The 18,650-nt window shown below is 35.1% G+C and overlaps 1 pseudogene across 1 annotated transcript in view; it reads right to left on the bottom strand.

Annotated features, from left to right (window-relative positions):
* The window catches only part of LOC143222442 (rho guanine nucleotide exchange factor 28-like), a 148,866-nt pseudogene that overhangs the window by 73,520 nt on the left and 56,696 nt on the right, over window positions 1–18,650 (bottom strand). Inside the window, exon 9 of the transcript XR_013012234.1 lies at window positions 5,739–5,821. The product of XR_013012234.1 is annotated as a rho guanine nucleotide exchange factor 28-like (transcript). The remainder of the gene's footprint in view (window positions 1–5,738; window positions 5,822–18,650) is intronic.

Raw genomic sequence — 18,650 nt, 5'->3', positions numbered from 1 at the left:
ATTGATGGTAAATAATATAACACACAGTATCGGTAGATATCGCAGTTTTTCAGTTTATACTTTAATAGTATTGTGTGATCACGGTCAGAAACTATTGGACCACGACTTTTGTTCTAGGCATGTTTTATCATTGTTAGTTTGGTACACAAATATATCGGAACGCAGCAGAAATAACCAATAAGTGAACCTTGATTCGCACCTATTTTCACGTCTACCAAGGACTAAATCTGTGCGATGATACGTGTTATTTAGAACTCAGCTGAAGGGGGGAGGCTACCCCTCGGTAGAGTGCGTTGGCTTATGCACAACACAAACGTAAACGGCACGTCAGCCGTCGTTTTCACGAAACTCGCGGAAGGTCATATTGCGAATGACGAAATACTGTTACACACACAGCAGAATATTGTTTAATAATAATAAATTTCTCATTAAGCCAAAACAAAACACATTAAATTTAAACAAAAGACACTGCATTAAAAAAAAAAAAAAGGATCCTAGGGTATAAGCTACAGCGTGGGATTCTATACTGTGTCCTAGGTTTTGGAGGTGAATTATGAAGTAGGACCCACATTGCGGTGGGGATACACCGTCTATCAGTCTTAACCTCCAATTCGCTAGTCTCACATACGAAAGACAGATTAGAAATTAGAAGGGCAAGATGTGAGTGATCAAGGCCATAACTCCCACATCTATATCAGCCGTCGCTGCCTGCAGTCACTTGTGGGAAGGTGACTGACTGCTCTTCCAAAGTGACACGGTTTACTGCAAAACCTTAATACGTATGTAGGTACATAACGAATAACAAAAGACGACATAGTAAATTAATACACATTTATTATATTTCCTCAAAACATTATGGTCAAGTGGTTGGAAAACACGGAGAGATAAACGTTATGTCAACAGTAACTGTCACATTCTTCAGTCTTGTCTCATTGGGAAACTTTGTAACATACAACAAAAATGTTACGACAGTGGTATAATATGAGATCGGGTAATTATTTTTGTTTATTGCAAAGTCACACAATTGGCTATCTGAACGTTGTCCACCGTAAAGGATCGAACCCTGTGTTCTAAAGGTGGAAGTTCGTAATAACAACGCTTAGCCACGCAAAAGCCTAAGATATCAATTGTCTTTTGATGCCCGTGACTTAGAATAACTTCCTGTTTCATTCGATACGTAACGACGACTTTATAAAGTTCCGTTTTTAGAAGACCAATAAATACCGTAAGAATATTACTAATAACAACATATTCAAACGTTTCAATAAGCAATCAGGTTACCTGACAAACAGAGTGCTTTATAGAAATATACCTTCCAGGTTCTGAAGCCTCAATAAGCACGAGAATACCTATGAAGGCAGACCTTTGAAAGATCACAAAGTCGGCGAATGTGGGGGTGGGACCTTGCATCCCACATCCTAACATCAGTGCCCAACATTTACATGTTTAAATTACAAAACGAGAGATGCAATCATAAAATGTTATTGGCGGTTCTATCAATACGATTGGTGGTCGTCTTTAATTCTAATTTAGTAATCCAAAAGTTCTAATTTAATTACTTTCAAGTTCTATATTGGGTTACATTTGTTTTTGCATGATATTTATACCATGTTAAACTTTTCACATAAAATTTAATTAGACATTGATTTTATAAAAAGGTTAAAAGACATTTTGTATCATAACCCTTTGTGGTTACCTTTTATTAACAACCCTTCAATCCCACCCAAACTTTAATCCTTAGTACTGCTTGGAGCCTGCCCCCCAGTGACTTAGCGGTATGTCTGCGGACTCACAACGCTAAAAACCGGGTTGCGATACCCGTGGTGGGCAGAACACAGAGCCCATTGTGTGGCTTTGTGCTTAATTCAAAACAACAAGCTTGGAGCTTAAGTGGTCCCATATATTCATTTTTAGTACACAGATAAATGAAATGAGACGTCGACATTTAATGGTAAATTTTTCTGGACAGTGAATTTCTTGGCGCATGCGCACACGATACATATGTTTAATAATAATAAATAATAGTAATAAATTATATTTCCCATTTACCTACTATTCAAAATAGTCGTTTCTAGAATGTTCTCATCTAATTACTCGTAAACGACTAAAATGGTGATAAGCAGACGCTCAAAACGTCAGCTTTGTTTTTTAGGGGATTTTCTTGGACGGTATTTATCACATACGTAGAACGGCCTAACTGTTTCTGTAAAAACAAAATGAAACTGTTTCCACCTACTTTTTAAAATTAAAATTAAAATATTTTACGGTGACTAACAGAAAATACCGAAATTACAACAATTATTTTTATTCAAAAATTATTTACGGTTAACACTTATTTGTTTTTATATTTTCCTTTTGTTCTCTGAATATAATATTTACTAAGCAAATAAAACGCAACCGTTTGGAAGGCTTCAAAATAAACCTATTACAATGAAACATTTCAACTAAAATATTAGTAATGAAACTAAAGCAGCTCGTTCGTGATGACGAGAAACCTACTTGAAATAAAAATGTATCTCAAGACTTCTGGTCTGGTATGGGTATTAAAACTTTTATTAAAATAAACCAGAAAACAACGTTTCGGCCTCCTTATGTAATCTTCAGGTTTACGTTTTGTAACCAGCAGTCTTCATAAAGCACGTCATTGTTTACAGTTGCAGGTTAACGCGTACAAAACCTATACAACTTCGAGTAGCAAGCTATTAGGGTTTATAATGTAATATTAGAAGTCAATAGGTGTACTGTGTTGTAAGTACGCAACCTAAAAATGTTTCTCAGAACGGCTGGTATTAACACTGTTACTGATAAGCAGAGAATAACGTTTCGACCTTCCTAGGTCATCTTAAAGATGTAAACCTGTTTTATTAACAGTGTTAATACCCATACCAGCCGTTCTGAGATACATTATTTCAAATGGGTTTCTCGTCATCAAGAAGCAAGTAATTTAACATTTTCTCATCCAAGGTTCCTTTTAATAAAAACGATCTTCGCTTAACAGTTGTTGATAAATCGAATAACCTGACAAACAAGAGCTATAAACACAACCTACGACACACACACACACACACAATTGGGAAAACGTAACACCGCCTATGTATTCAGTACACAAATTTTCAAAAAATTGACTTACGTAGCTAAAAACTTATTACCTTGAAGCTATATTACACAGATCGCATGTGCCCAGCTGGAGGTCATTCCGCCTATTCTGTCTGCTAAGTTAGTTTTATTTAAATAATTTAAAATAAATATAAAACAGTAAAGCAGTAAATGCAATTTTAGATTCAACTATTATTATTACGAATATTTTACGTACACAATAGTCACAAAAAACAAAAGTTGTTTCACGAAAACCAACAAAAAAATTAGTTTAAAATTACAAAATAAAAACCAAGGAAGAAAGATTTGGAAGTCTTTATTAAACAAAACTTCGCAAGCCTTGATTATTTACAGGTACCAGGTAATGACTGAGATAATTAATGACGTGGTTTGTTTCTTGAATTCTGCGCAAAGCTACTCGAGGGCTATTTGCGCTAGCCGTCCTTAATTTAGTAGTGTAAGACTTGAGGGAAGGCAGCTAGTCATCACCACCCACCGCCAACTCTTGGGCTACTCTTACCAACAAATATCGGAATTGACCGTCACATTATAACGCTCCCACGGCTGAACGGGCGAACATGGTGTGACGAGGTTTCGAACCCGGGACCCTCGGATTACGAGTTGAGCGCCTTAACCACCTGGCGATGCCGAACCAAGTTTAAAGATAAACCATCATAGGTTTCAGAAGCTGTAAACGTAAATATTTCCACGTAAGCCAGGATGTATCGATTGTTGGACTTTCTAAAGTGAAGTCGAGTGTTCGTCGTGAACAACGAAATATGCGTGGAGCTCACGTGAAAACTTGTGTAACGTTTTTTATTTGAAGAGGTGCGTAGTTTGCGGATGTAGTTCTTCAGGAACGTTAGGAATAACAAAGCAAGAGGCGACACTCCCGGTAAGCGACAAAATTAGAAAAATGGAAAATTTGGAATTCAGTGTAGTTGTCATGCATCTGGATTAAACTGTACTTGTAAAAAACAAACAAACAAACTTAGTAGTTTACATGATAAAATGTGATTGTTTTGAATGTCACACAAAGCTACACGAGGGTTATCGGCGCCAACCGTACCTAATTTAGCAGTGTTGGACTGTAGAGAAGGTAGCTAGTCATCACTACCCACAGCTAACTCTTGGGCAACTCCCTTACCAACGAATAAAGGGATTGAACTTCAAATCATACATTATAATGCCCCCACGGCTGTAAGGGCAAGTATGTTTGGTGTGACGGAGAGAATATATGAAAATAAACTAAAACACACACGAGACAGAGAGAGAAATTGTTAATGTGCTTAGGTTTTGAATATTGTTGTATCTTTAGAAGTCTTAAAATTCAACTGTGATGAATGATGAATATTAAATGTATATAAACTGAACAGTTTCGTTAACCTCTTATAGAATGATTTCCCTCTAAGTTAACAACAACAGAAGTTATTTATATTTCAACTTACGCACTTATTTTCATATGTTCATTGCACATACGGTTTGATATCCATGTCGCATTAGTTGAATAAATATGGTTTTATTTCTAAAAATTCAATATAAAGTACTGACATCACTATACAGATAAAGTAATGTTTTGTAATCTATATCATTTGTTTGTCTGTCTGTGAATAAAGTCGAAACTTCTGAAGCCCCGATCTCCACTAAATACAGATTTCAAAAACTACGCTTAAGTAGAGTAAACATCTTTTTTTTAGACAGAGGATGTAATATAATTCATTTTATTGGTGTATTTGAAATGATGTTTGAAAGAACAAAGTTTGGTTGGCTGGTTTGGTGTTTTATGGCGCAAAGCAACTAGGCTATCTGTGACAAAAAATATAGTACAGTCGACACTCAAAACAAACCACTACCTAAAAGCCGAAGATTATTGGATGGTGTTATAGCACTGCATTGTACACTGATTTCTCAGTCTAATCAATACAAGGTGAAAGTTTTTAACAGTTTATACAAGGCTATAAATAAACGCAAATTATCCACCTATATCAAACAATAACTTTAAAAAAATATATATATTAAAATGTGGTACCACCTAGTAGTTCGATAATGAACCAGCGCCTTAACATACGATATGATAAATTACACAACCATTTTACTGACAGTTATAAATATGATATAAGGGGAAGTAGCCATTAATTTTCTTTTTCGCTGCGTTTAGGATAATCAAAACTTGCTGAAATTAATTGTTTAAGTTGAGGAGAACTTCGCACAAAGCCACTAGAGGGATTACTCCGCTACGCTTCCTTAATTTGAAAGTGACAGTCAACACCACCAACCACCAGTTCTTGACCTATTCTTCACCTACGAACAATGATATTAACTCACATTGTAATGTGAGGGAGTGAGCACGTTTAAAGACGGGATTCGAACCCGCGACTCAACAGTAGGTATAAATTTTTACTGAATTCTAAACGTTGCTATCCAAACAATATTAATGAAAAGTTCGTGTAATTACTTGAATAAACTAAACGATGTTTAACAGTTGTGTTTATAAAACTAATTCTGTTTTTATTAAACTATTTCCCGAAAAAGTAATGATTATAAATCATTTATTGAATTGTATTATATTGGTCAAGCAGTAATAAATAGGCTTACAAATGAAAAGCAAAGAGATAGGGTTAATTAAGTACAGTTGTGCCTACCCTGAGTTCCAACTGTTTGTTATTAATTTCTCTCAGTCGTTGAATTTCCTCCTGGATACCTTGGAGACGCTTCAGGTTTTTTTCTGTTGTATAAAATAAAACAAAACAAAGTTATTACAAAAAAAGGCGAATTAAAAACTTACATTACGTCATGTTTTGGAATCCCACACTGATATCTATTTACTTATTGAGGGTTGATGTAAGACCCATGCAACACAAAGATGGTGGAAAGCGAAAAGTATTTGGCAAAATATTTTACTTGACAAATAGATAGACGGCTATAACGAATTGCAAATTTATTTATGTGGAAAAGAAGTTTCAATTGTAATCAGTCAGTGCTAAATGGATGAGATGAATCTGCCAGAGTTTTAGAAAAGTTCATAAGTCGTTCGCAGAAAACAGGAGTAATTGGTAACATAGACTACACAATTGCAGCTTCTAGCATTAACAAGTAAACAGTTCATAAATAAATTCACATATAGTAATGTTTCAGGGTTTGTTTTCATATTTCTTCTCCTGAAAGTATTACACACTCCTAAAACAAAATAAACGCCTAGAAAGTCAAGAAGTTCCTACGAGTCGCACGTCATCACTACGTCCTGCCAAAAACTTAGTAGCGAACAGTAAAAACATTTAAACAATATTAAAAATATAGCTGAAAACGCTGCCTCTTCACCAGATTATAAAGTCCCTTGATAATTTAGTTCATTCTGATCACTAATATTCTAAGATAAAAAGTGTGCTGATTTATGAAAAAACATTTTGTCATACAGTGTTCGGAAAGTCACTGTGCAGTTTTGTAATCATATTTTACTCAGTCTATTTCAAGTCAGCAACTGATAGCGGTGTTTAGAAACAAAATAAGAAGGATCCAGGCCTGTATTGATGTCAACGGGGGTCACTTTCAACATTGTTTATAATTGTCATTCATATTTACCTCCTGTATTCTATATTGAAACATGTCTGTTAATAAATATACAAGTGCACAGTGACTTTCCAAACACCCTGTATTATACAGATTAGTGATAATTAAATACAAGTCAAACTTTAATTACCTACATAATTTATTTTATATAATAATTAATAACAGCGTCATCTCTTCAACACTAATAACAAATTTAAATCACTAGAAATATCCACACTCATTCTTAATTAAATGCTTCATACAATCCAGGATATTATTTAATAAACTCATGATATTTGGAAGTTTGATGACTTTATGACATTTTTAAACCAAAATATTTTACTTAATCAAATTTTTCACAGAATAATAAGCATTCTCACGGATTTACTACAGTAATTATCCAATCAAGCCAGATTTCATGGGCTGCAACATTATTTCCAAATTTCTTTCAATCAATAACAGACTAAACACCTATCCGTATATTTCATATTCACTTGTAAGCACATACCTTCCTCTACAAGTTTTATGTTAAAAGTAACAACCAATCACATTCCAGAGAGACACCTAGTGACAACCAATCAAATCCCGAGACACCTGGTGACAATAAAATAAAAATCTGATTCCGACATTTTTTTCTTTGGAACACAAAACAATATTAAAAAATAATTAGCTGTACTAGATTACAGTTTCGAAGATGCAAAGCACGAGCCCCGTTAAGCCAATGAAAAAGTTTCATATTTTCAACTGTAGGGGGTTTATGTCATTGCCAATCAACTATATTGTTTAACATCTCCGCGTAAGATACGGGTGCCGTCGAGTTGCTAGCTCCAGTCAACATTTTTGAATAACGAACGCGATAACAAAAACCCATCTGAAGTGAAAAATGTTTCTCAGGACTAAAAATTCGGGTTAACCTGAAAATGACCTTAGAAGAGTGAAACGCTGTTCTGCGTTTTATTAGTAAAAGTGTTAATACCCATACCAGACGTCCTCAGATACATAAATAACGAATGGCTGTATCTGTGCCGATTTAGATTACTCACGGTGGCGTTTCGGTTGAAAATAACAAATGAAATGATTTCAGCTGTTTATAATAATAGACTTCAGATATTCGTTATAACTTGTTAAAAGTGCATTCTTCATGTAATGCATATTACAGATTTATTTTGGTTTGTTTTTGAATTTCGCATAAAACTACGAGGGCTATCTGTGCTAGCCGTCCCTAATTTAGCAGTGTAAGACTAGAGAGAAGGCAGCTAGTCATCACCACCCACCGCCAACTCTTGGGCTACTCTTTTACAAACGAATAGTGGGATTGACCGTCACATTATAACGCCCCCATGACTGAAAGGGCGAGCATGTTTGGTGGGACGGGGATGCGAACCCGCGACCCTCAGATTACGAGTCGCACTTATAAATTTATAATGTGCAGTTTATTGTTGTGCTTCAACTGCGCAAGTTTAGTCGTGATGGGGTATTAAATATTAGATGAATGTCTTCTCACAAATCAACACCAGCTTTTAATTTTTATTCATTGGCTTTGTTTTTAACACGTTCACTTCCAAGCTTATTTTGTCGACAGTTTCCAGGGTTCCACTAATCATTCGACAATTACTTTTTTTTTTTTAAGTGCATATGTAGCTGTTGTGTCCCAGCCAATAACTGGGCCTTTAAAAAGAAAATAGAGCATGATTCAACGATAGGTCGTGTGGGAGCCAACTTGTTAACGTGTAATCCTCAGAAGGGGCGAGGGTTTGATATAAAAATGTATCTCAGAACGGCTGGTATGGGTATTAACGTTTGGAAGATCGAAACGTTGTTTTCTCCTTATCAATAAAACTCAATACCCATATCAGCCGGTCTGGGGATTTGGTTTCTTTTGAATTTCGCGCAAAGCTACAAGGGCAATCTGCGCTAGAAGGGCGAGGGAAAAAAAACAGCAATCTTACAAGTTAGAGCGTGCTTTCGTGTCTTAAGAACTCCAGACGATCGCCAAAATTCAGACAAAAAATTATTACAACATAAAAGAGTACGCAATAACACAAAATTTACTCACTAGCCCATACATTTCTGGAAATAGCGTCTGGTAGTATAAACAAAATATGGATACAAATTTACATGGATTTGTATATGAATACACTACAGCTAGAGATTACAGAGACCGCATAAATGTGTTATGCAGCGTAAAAAAATAGAACAAAGTATCAAAATCTAAATTTCGGCAGCGCAGGAGTCGTCCGCAATTTAGACTATTACTTTTCAAGCAGGGTGGTTGGTTTTCAGGATGATCTATATTCATGGGTGGGGAAGGCAGAAAATGTAACTAAGTTCACGTAAGGATTGCATGAATACTTAGGAGCTGGAAGGGACATCCTTGATAGGTTAATACGTTCTGTTTCGTCTCTAATATTTCATATTATGTAAGGCGTGTATAATAAACAATAGGTGTATTAGTTTTCTGGCATCATATGATTCAAAGTTGAAAATGAAAAATATAGTTATAAAATTAGTTGGAAGTTAATGTTATTCATCACAGATAGTGTCTACATGCACGTCACGAATACATTAATTTGTTTTGTTTTGAATTTCGCGCAAAGCTATACGAGGGCTATCTGCGCTAAATGCATCAGTAAGACACCCTCTGTGAACCAAGTTAAAATCGAACCGTCTAATTATCATGGAAGTACATCGAACGTAACACAAATTTCAAATTTGCTCAGAATACAAACTAAATATCCCATGTTCGTTTGTTTGTTATTAAGCGCACAGCTATAACGAAGGGCTTTGCCCACAACTGGTATCGAAACCCGATTTTAAGCTTTGTAAGCTCAGCCCACAGTCTTACCGTTGAGTCACGGTGGATGAAGACATCTTCTAAAATAGATTATGTACCTGCAAGTTTTCTCAGAGGTTGTCTGCACGTTGCATCTTTTGGCTTTTTGGTCGAGATCCATCAATCTAAGTCGTAAACTTACGTTGTTAAGATATTTTGCTTTGTGTTGGTATTAAATATTCAGAACATTATAATATGTCACTTCTCTTAAACAGAGCACACACTTTTTCAAAGTTTCCAAAACAAATACTAGCACAGGAATCTAACGTGCTACAGCTTTGTCTTGAGCCATCTACTAGCATTTATGTTAAGAACTAAACAGACATGCTATCAATAAAGACAGTACTATATGTCAAACGTAAAACCACTGAATCTGACGCTTTTTAGGAAGGAAGTATTGGAGAATAAATTTTGAATGAAGGGAAAAATGGTGAATACATCACAAAAATGTGTTGGAAAACAATACTTAGGATCAACAAACCTGATCATAAACCAGCTTCGAACCTTTAATAGCATCGTTATCAAACCAATGTTTATAGGCGTACTTAAAATCGATGAACGGAAAAGTATTTTCGTTTGCATATTGTTTATATAATTCTATTTACTATTTTGTAGTGAACCCGTTTGGCACGGTGTATAGTTTAGTACAGACGCTGCAATCCAATATGCAGGGTGGCCCAAAAGTAGATATACACTTGACAATTGATAATGTATTTAAAGTAATTAAATTCAAAGTAAAAGTGTACGGTTGATAATTTATAACGGCACATTAATATGAACATGGAATTATGGGAAATTAATCCCGCAGGTGTTAAAAAAAAAAAAACACGTATCGGTGCATTCTGCTTTCCAATAACGTTTCACCACCAACTTCCGCTGGTCATCAGTCAGGTGACCAGCCATTATCTTCTTATGACCTACAAACAACTTAAGTTCAACATAAGAAAATGTATACTTACTTTCGGGCCACTCTATATATATGTACGTAAGATGACGTTCAAAGTGTCTTTAAAACCGCTAATAACCCTTTCTAACACATGCGGCAAACTTCAGTTCTTCCACAATACACTGCATATCACGAAACGTTATGTCCACTCAACATGAATACCCAGATAGACTCAACACCCTCAAGCTTCCCTCCACATTTCTACGTGATTTGACACAAAACAGAAGTTTTATTTATTTTTTAACAGAGAAAGCTGTAGCTACTTGAGTTATTAAAATGTTTGTTTTTTCTCGAAATTCTGAAAATTATAAAAACGTTGCTGAATCAAACGACAAAATTTAACCAGGTGGGCAAAGGTCACGCTTGACATTTAGACCTCCATCTTGGTATCTTGTACCAGGACAATGATGTACGGCTAGCTCTCTTCGAACACATTTAATACAAAGTTATTATGTCACATTACGTGTCATTTGTAAGCCTGTGAATACCACCGATAGCCAGTCAAACGAAACAGGGCAAGTACTACCACCACCCACCCTACGGTATACCCTAACCTCACACTTGAAATTTCATAGCTAACTGAATTAAAGTTAGCGATATTGAGCTTGACCAACCAAAAGGCAGTAAAATGCAGTTCAGGCAGTCGAACGTCGGTAAATTCCTTTGAGCCAATCAAATTTAAGTTAATTTATGGACTGAATTAGTGACGTCTTCATAAAATAATTATTGGTAAAAAATCAGTTACATTCACAACTAATATATAGATAAGCCAGTGTCACTACGTTCCAACAATGGTTTTCACGTCATGTCACTTAGCAACAACAGTATAATATAATATTGTTGTTAGTCCACATTGAAAGTATAAAATACGATGTGTAAAGAAAAATGGTTTGATTTCTTAACAGAGTATCCGTTGATTGAAAAGGTTTGTTTTTTTATTTAAAACGTTAAATAGCTTAATTCGGAAACGATTTAAATTTAAAACTGAATCGATGTTTTTACTTTCAAAAAACTTATGCTTTTGACTCTAACCTAAGTGATTACACATTAAGTCGTTACTTTAGGCTTACCATAGCAACACTCACTACACTTACAAGGTTTCACGACACCACCCCTTCACGTATTCCTTGCAAACCCCTCACTAAAATCGTAAAGGGCAGACAGTAATCGAAGTATTCGATCCAGATAAATGCATTTTGACTTTTATGACTCCTCCTGTTTCGATAAACCAAGCGTGACGTGTCATGTACTGGCTTTTATATAAAAGTTAAATAAATGTGTTATGTAATTTAATCCGTTTAACAACAACAAGTACAAGTGCGAGGGAAATCATTCATTCGACACGGTAAATGATGGAATTGCGATACCTGCTGCATCACACTTAAGCCTAACTTTTCAAAGCATTGCGAAAGTTGGTGGCTTTTTGACATATGTAAAGTTATCTCAAAATTCCACAGTAAAACTGCATAAACACGCAAGCACTACGCCATAAAATTTAATGTCAGTCTTTATATTCATTGATTTTACAATTGAATACTTTAAGTTGGCTACACAAATCTCCATTCACCCTCGTAAAAAGACATAAAAAGCTGACATAACATTACAGAATTGGCAAAGGAAGTCGATTATACAAAAACATCGAGGCTTCAGTGAAAAAACTAGTAATTGAAAACAGCGTTTCAAGCTAAATATAAACAGCGTTGGAGCTGAACATTAACAACTGTTAAACCTGGACATTTTTATATTATTTAACACGTCTGTTAAACATTTTGCGAACGTAACTTTCGAAGAGTCAAATATCGCAAGTGATTACAACTTAGACACTCACATTATAAATTAATAAAATACACGTTAAAACACTATTACAATAATTTTATTCTAGGTAATTTCAGATGAGTAATAACTATTGATAACAATATATAGTTAAATATTTAATGTGTGTGTGTGTGTGTGTGTGTGTGTGTGTGTGTGCGCACTTTTCGACCTTACATTTTTGTGTTTTTATCTATGATTATACTATTTTTTTTACCCACCTTATTTCAAAAACTGGCCCTACAATGTCAAAATTTCAAAGAAAATACCTTTACGGTTTATTTGTGTTTAAGTACAAAACTATTCACCAGAGATTTACGTTGTTCCAGTACAAGTATGTATATAAAGCCACCAAGTTTACCGCTGAGCTAGTCTGTATGTGTGGGGAGGGGCACTTTTATGGAGACATCAGGGAAGCCACTTATGAGCATCTTGCAAGTTCTCAAAGACACTCACCACGTCATCGCACGGATCAAATGATCGGCGTTTCAACTCAACGAAACATTTGCGGTATTTTGTGAAACTCTCAAAGTAAAAATGGTTTCATTGAACTTGCCATGATAACTACTTCCCATTTCTACTATGATATGATCGAAACACTTTGCGAAGCTGAGCGTAAAACAGTAACGGCAATCTTCAGACAATGAGATTTAGCTGCAACAAGTGCTCGTTGTGTCAATGTCACTATGACAAAATTCCCTTAGGCTTATTCATGGCCCATTAGTTGAAGTTAATTATTGTTACAAGAACGGCTGTAAAATTATCAGTGATGTCGAGAAACCCACTTGTTGAGAAATTTATATGCAAAAACGGCTCGTTTGGGGTTGAGAAAATATTTTACATAGAAGAGCGAACAACGTTTAGATCTTCTTCGGTCATCGTCAGGTTCACAAAGAAAGAGGTAACTGACCGGAAGCTGACCACATGTTTGGGAATTTAGAGGGCGGTATTAGATGTTTGAATATATAAATAAAATTATAACTGTCGCTTTATTAAAATTCATTGTCTAATAAATAAAATTATATATTCAAACATCTAATACCGCCCTCTACATCCCGACACTCAGTAACACAACCCCTTTCAAACATGTGGTCAGCTTCCGGTCAGTTACCTCTTTCTTTGTGAACCTGACGATGACCGAAGGTCGAAAGGCTATAAAATTACTAATAACATGGATAATACATAAAAGGAAAAGAGTCACTGTTACCTAACTGTCGCTTTACTAAAATTCATTGTCTAATAAACTAAAATTATACGAACAAATATTAATAATAGAAAAGGGAAGAAAATATTGACATCAAAATTAAAAATATAAAACAGACGGCTGTAAATGTTAAAAAAAAAAAAAAGCCAGTGTCACGACGTCAATCATGTCCTTACGTCATGACTGATGTCATTCGTAGATCTCTGATAAAATAACTGCAATTTATATACAAAAACTAAGTGGTCATGGTTAATTTCTATTGGTCAGCTAAAGTATGACGTTACTCTTCAATGTTCAGTGATGTTACAATGTGAAACTTGTACAATTCAGTACAGTTTACTCATCTCCAAGTGGCTAAGACCTTCCATACCATATCCAGTGTTCTTACTTTAAGTGTTTTTCTATACATTAACCTACAGTGGATTTACAGAATTTCATGAGAAAGATCCAAATTTACTAATACGGAATCAACTGGTAGCGCCAGAGGGCGAGCTATTCAGCAAATATCAAACCGGTCCGTGTCGATTTCGCAAAGATTAGAATTGCAATGATTGCAATGACGTCAATGGAACACTTGGGGCGAAAAGATTTTGTAACGTGCCTTTCTAAAGATAGATAATGATACGCCAAGTAGTATGAATGTTAAAAGCTGTAGAATCGAAGGGCATTTCGAATAACAGTCTCCATGGAAACTGAAAATTCACTTAACAAACGTATAAAGGAATCAACGGTCTCTGAAGCCATAATTCATCAAAATTAGAGCAACGCCATCATCCAAGCATTTGAATGTGATTAGTATGAAAGAGGGCCTTCCAATTCAAAATTATAAACAAACGAAGTGGAATAATAAAAAGACTTCAAGCTGACATGGACTCGTAGGTCAAAAATTGCACAAGTTTCCCGCCACACAATAGCCGATGAAAGCGGAATTTCAACAAACCAATTCGATTGGATAGTTGTCAAAGCCTTCGATGCTGTTCCAATTAACTCATCTGCTTTTGGTATACTTAAACACAATATTTGATGTTGACTTTTGAAAGGAAAGCTTGTCAGAATGCGAGATCCACAAGATTGGTCTGACGTCTTCCGCAGATGTTACTATGGAAACTGAAGAACTGCTTATAATCAGTTAACCCAATAAGAACGACTGATTGTTGAGTAACATTTCCAAGAGCAACAAAAGACCTACCATTTCGTTGTTTCAAGATTGGTCAATCTTCACTACGTATACGTAATTTTCTTCATGAATAACATACAAGACCTCTCTATTGTATACAACATCAATTTCCTAACATGTCATAAACAAGGACGATTATGTGTTACACACAATTTTCTGTACTATTCCGTTAGATCTATTTATAGTCCGTATCACGAAGGCTGCTAAACATGTCTGCAGTTATAAATATTATTCATTGCTATAGATGTATACGAATCTAGTAGCAATAGCACGATAAACGATATAAACTTACACACTTCAATCACATTTCTCAAAACGCCCTAATTCTAACACGTGTGCATGTGCAGTATACATAACGGGTTGTGTTGACAAAACCAATTAATAACAATACAAAATTTTGCATTAAACAGCAAATATTATTTATAAACGAACATGCTACGAAAATCGCACATGCACACTATTCACATTGTCACACGACATGGTGATTTACATTTCACTTACGAGTCGCACGCCTTACGCGCTCGGATTTATAAACGAACATGCTACGAAAATCGCACATGCACACTATTCACATTGTCACACGACATGGTGATTTACATTTCACTCCCCGGTACCAGTCGCTATTCACTCCCCGTCACGAGTCACTACCCCTGTTACCAGTCGCTATTCACTCCCCGGTACCCCCTGTTACCAGTCGCTATTCACTCCCCGGTACCCCTGTTACGAGTCGCTATTCACTCCCCGGTACCCCTGTTACGAGTCGCTATTCACTCCCCGGTACCCCTGTTACGAGTCGCTATTCACTCCCCGGTACCCCTGTTACGAGTCGCTATTCACTCCCCGGTACCCCTGTTACGAGTCACTAACTTCATTATGTTACAGGTGAAAAGTTGTTCATATGATACATTAGATATATTAAATGTTAAAAACGTGTCAGAAAAATCGTGTTTAACAAAACACAATGCTGTAGCACTCGTCTGGAAGAGATAAAACTGGACAGAAATAAGACAAATCAGGTATGTCTACAAGTAAACGTTAAAGATAAATTTTCAGCCTGAATGGAACGTACACTAAAATGAAAAGTGACAGACCCCTTACAAGTTTAGGTATAAATTTAAGTTGTAACTACGAGCCAGAAGGAAAGCAGCAGTGAAACATCAAACAGCTTTGAAAAGAATAATTGAAGTGACTGTAATGCACTGAGCATAATATTAAGTGGTTTTATGTCTCAAACTTTGGACCCAGAGGTAAGTGTGCTAACCACTAGAACTCTACAACAGATAAAAATTTGGGACAAAGTACTCAAAACAATGAATTTCTAATTATGGTAAAGTAATAGTACTTGAAAATACAAAAAACAAAGCTAACAAAAGTGACAAGTATGAAGTATTTGTGCATTTGGTTAAAGTTACACATAGTGATATCTGTGCTAGATATTTCTAATATTAGTCAACTACAACCACAGTCAACCCCCTTGGGCTAGTTTAATCAAATAGTAAGATCTGAAAGTCACTTGTAACACCCCTACAGTCCTAAAATATGAAGTGTGATTTTGTGGCAAGATACGAGACATTGACTCTCCACATTCACAGTCCAGTTGGGAAACTGTCCAAACATGTCCCGTCTAAGCACAAATACACTACTAAGTTTGAGCTATAAAACACAACACATACTGACTGCATTCAAATGTTCATTTCCAGCTTTCATGTAAACATGAAGATAGAAAAACAGAATGAACATTATTTTCTTCACTTGAAATGAAATACTGGATAAAAGATAACTACAGTTGTCAATGATGTTGTTGAATTAAGCACAAAGCTACACAATGGGCTATCTGTGCTCTGCCCACCACGGGTATCGAAACCCAGTTTTTAGCGTTGTAAGTCTGCAGACATACAGCTGATCCACTGGAGGGGGGACAGTTGTCAATGAAGATGAGAAAAATGTGATATTAAATAATATTACAACATTTAACAAATCAAAAGTAAGGGTATGAGAAAAATGGCCACCTTTTCTCTAACAGGTAAAACAATTTTTCAGAAGCTAATGTTACGTTAACAATGTTAATTGATTAGATATTATTGGACATTGTTTTAACGTTTAATGTCAATTAATAAAAACATTAAGAAAACTAAAAACACGTTTAATTCCAGTTTTCAGCTGTTGGGTTTAACTGGAAAATTCTATTATTGGTCTTCTAATGAATATTTTAAAAGCTATACAAATCTTTTTTTTTTTTTAATTTTATGCAAAGCTACACAAGGGCTATCTGCACTAGCCGTCCATAATTTAGCAGTGTAAAACTACAGGGAAGGCAGCTAGTCATCGCCACCCACCACCAAGGGCTACTCTTTTACGAACAAATAGTGGGATTGACCACACATTATAATGCCCCCATGGCTGAAAGGGTGAACATGTTTGGTGGGACAAGGATTCTAACCTGTGACCCTCAGATTACAGGACAAATCCCTTAACCCACCTGGCCAAGTCAGACATACAAATATGAATCTATGTTGTGAACGACGTGTCAAAATACCTCTGATTTGTCACTACACAGTGGTTCTATTTAACATTATTTTACTCATAAACAATTTCAGTAAAATAAAAAATCCAGTTTACAGAGCTTCTTTTAACTAAAGCTAACAGACTTAAATACCAACTGTGAAATTCTATGAAGTTGCAACAGGATAAACAAAACAACGTTGCTTTATATTATGTTAACAGTATGCAATTCTTTTCAACATGGCTCTTTAAATGTTAAATTCTCAGTAATATAAGACTTACAGTGCTTATTGATCCTTTAAAGGTATTTTGGAACTCAAACATCAAAATTTTTAAAGTCAGTTACATGTTTTTAATTAAATTAAACTATTTGAGATGTGGCAACACATATAGACCATGAAATGCCAATCTATAAAAGTACTGAAAATACAGATATATTTGTGATACAGAATTTTTGCACCATAATGGACTGACAGAAATAACTAATTTAATTTAAAAGGTTTGACTTCTGAGTCTTGTTTATACTTTAAGTTTCTGAAATTCATTAAACAAGATAAACATCAAAACTTGAGAGAGAAAAAAAAACAATCAAAACCAAAAATGCTGATAATGAGAAATCCACAGTCACGAGAATATTCGAAAAACAACTGTTAGTTGTCGAACTATCTACCTCGTGCCCATAACCTTCAAATTATATTAACTTTTTCAATTCTGTTTTTTTATTACAATAGTTACACAAGCAGAAATAGATTCTATTCATGTTACCAGATGTTTCAAATACCATACATTGTTTTTATACTATAAAATAATAACTGTTGATAATATTCACCAAAGTATTGCTTTAGACAGCTGATTAAGACAGATTTGCTTCAGTAAAATAACAGCTGCCAACACAATTTGTACAGAAGAAAATCTGCCAATATAGGCAGTATAAATCAAACTTCAGACAAGTATTAAATTACTTAATGTGTGTGCTATTTATAAAGACTATTTCATGGAACTACCATGATGTTGATACCTCAAATTAATACTACATGAAGTACCAAACCACTAAAATAATAAATATATGGTATAAAAAAGATGCAGATATAATACAACTAACATTCAAATACAGACCAAATAATTAAAGACTGTCATCACCTGCAACATGTAGCAAACTCATCACACAATTACACAGCAAAACTTAATAAACAAAAGAACACAACAGGGAAACACAAATAATACCAGATGCCATGTGATACTATAGCTGCAACAACTTAAAATTATGATTAGCTAGGAGAAAATACCCTACACATGTAAGTATGTAAAAACTGGCTGTAGGGCAATATCCGTTACCTAAGTTACGAAAGCTTCACAACGTTGCTAATAGCCAAAATATTCTATAATAGTTTATATACTTGAATGGTTTATGCAAGTCACTCTGTAAAATGTAAAAATAAACTACAGTTACTATTAATAGGTAATAAAAAGTTTTACAGCCAGAAACAAACAGTACTTTCTATAATTACGTTGTACTCACAGTGTCAAACACAAA

Source organism: Tachypleus tridentatus, chromosome 8 (assembly GCF_004210375.1).
Source record: "Tachypleus tridentatus isolate NWPU-2018 chromosome 8, ASM421037v1, whole genome shotgun sequence".
In the NCBI taxonomy this organism is placed as follows: Eukaryota; Metazoa; Arthropoda; class Merostomata; order Xiphosura; family Limulidae; genus Tachypleus; species Tachypleus tridentatus.
This window is presented reverse-complemented; position numbering and strand designations above follow the sequence as displayed.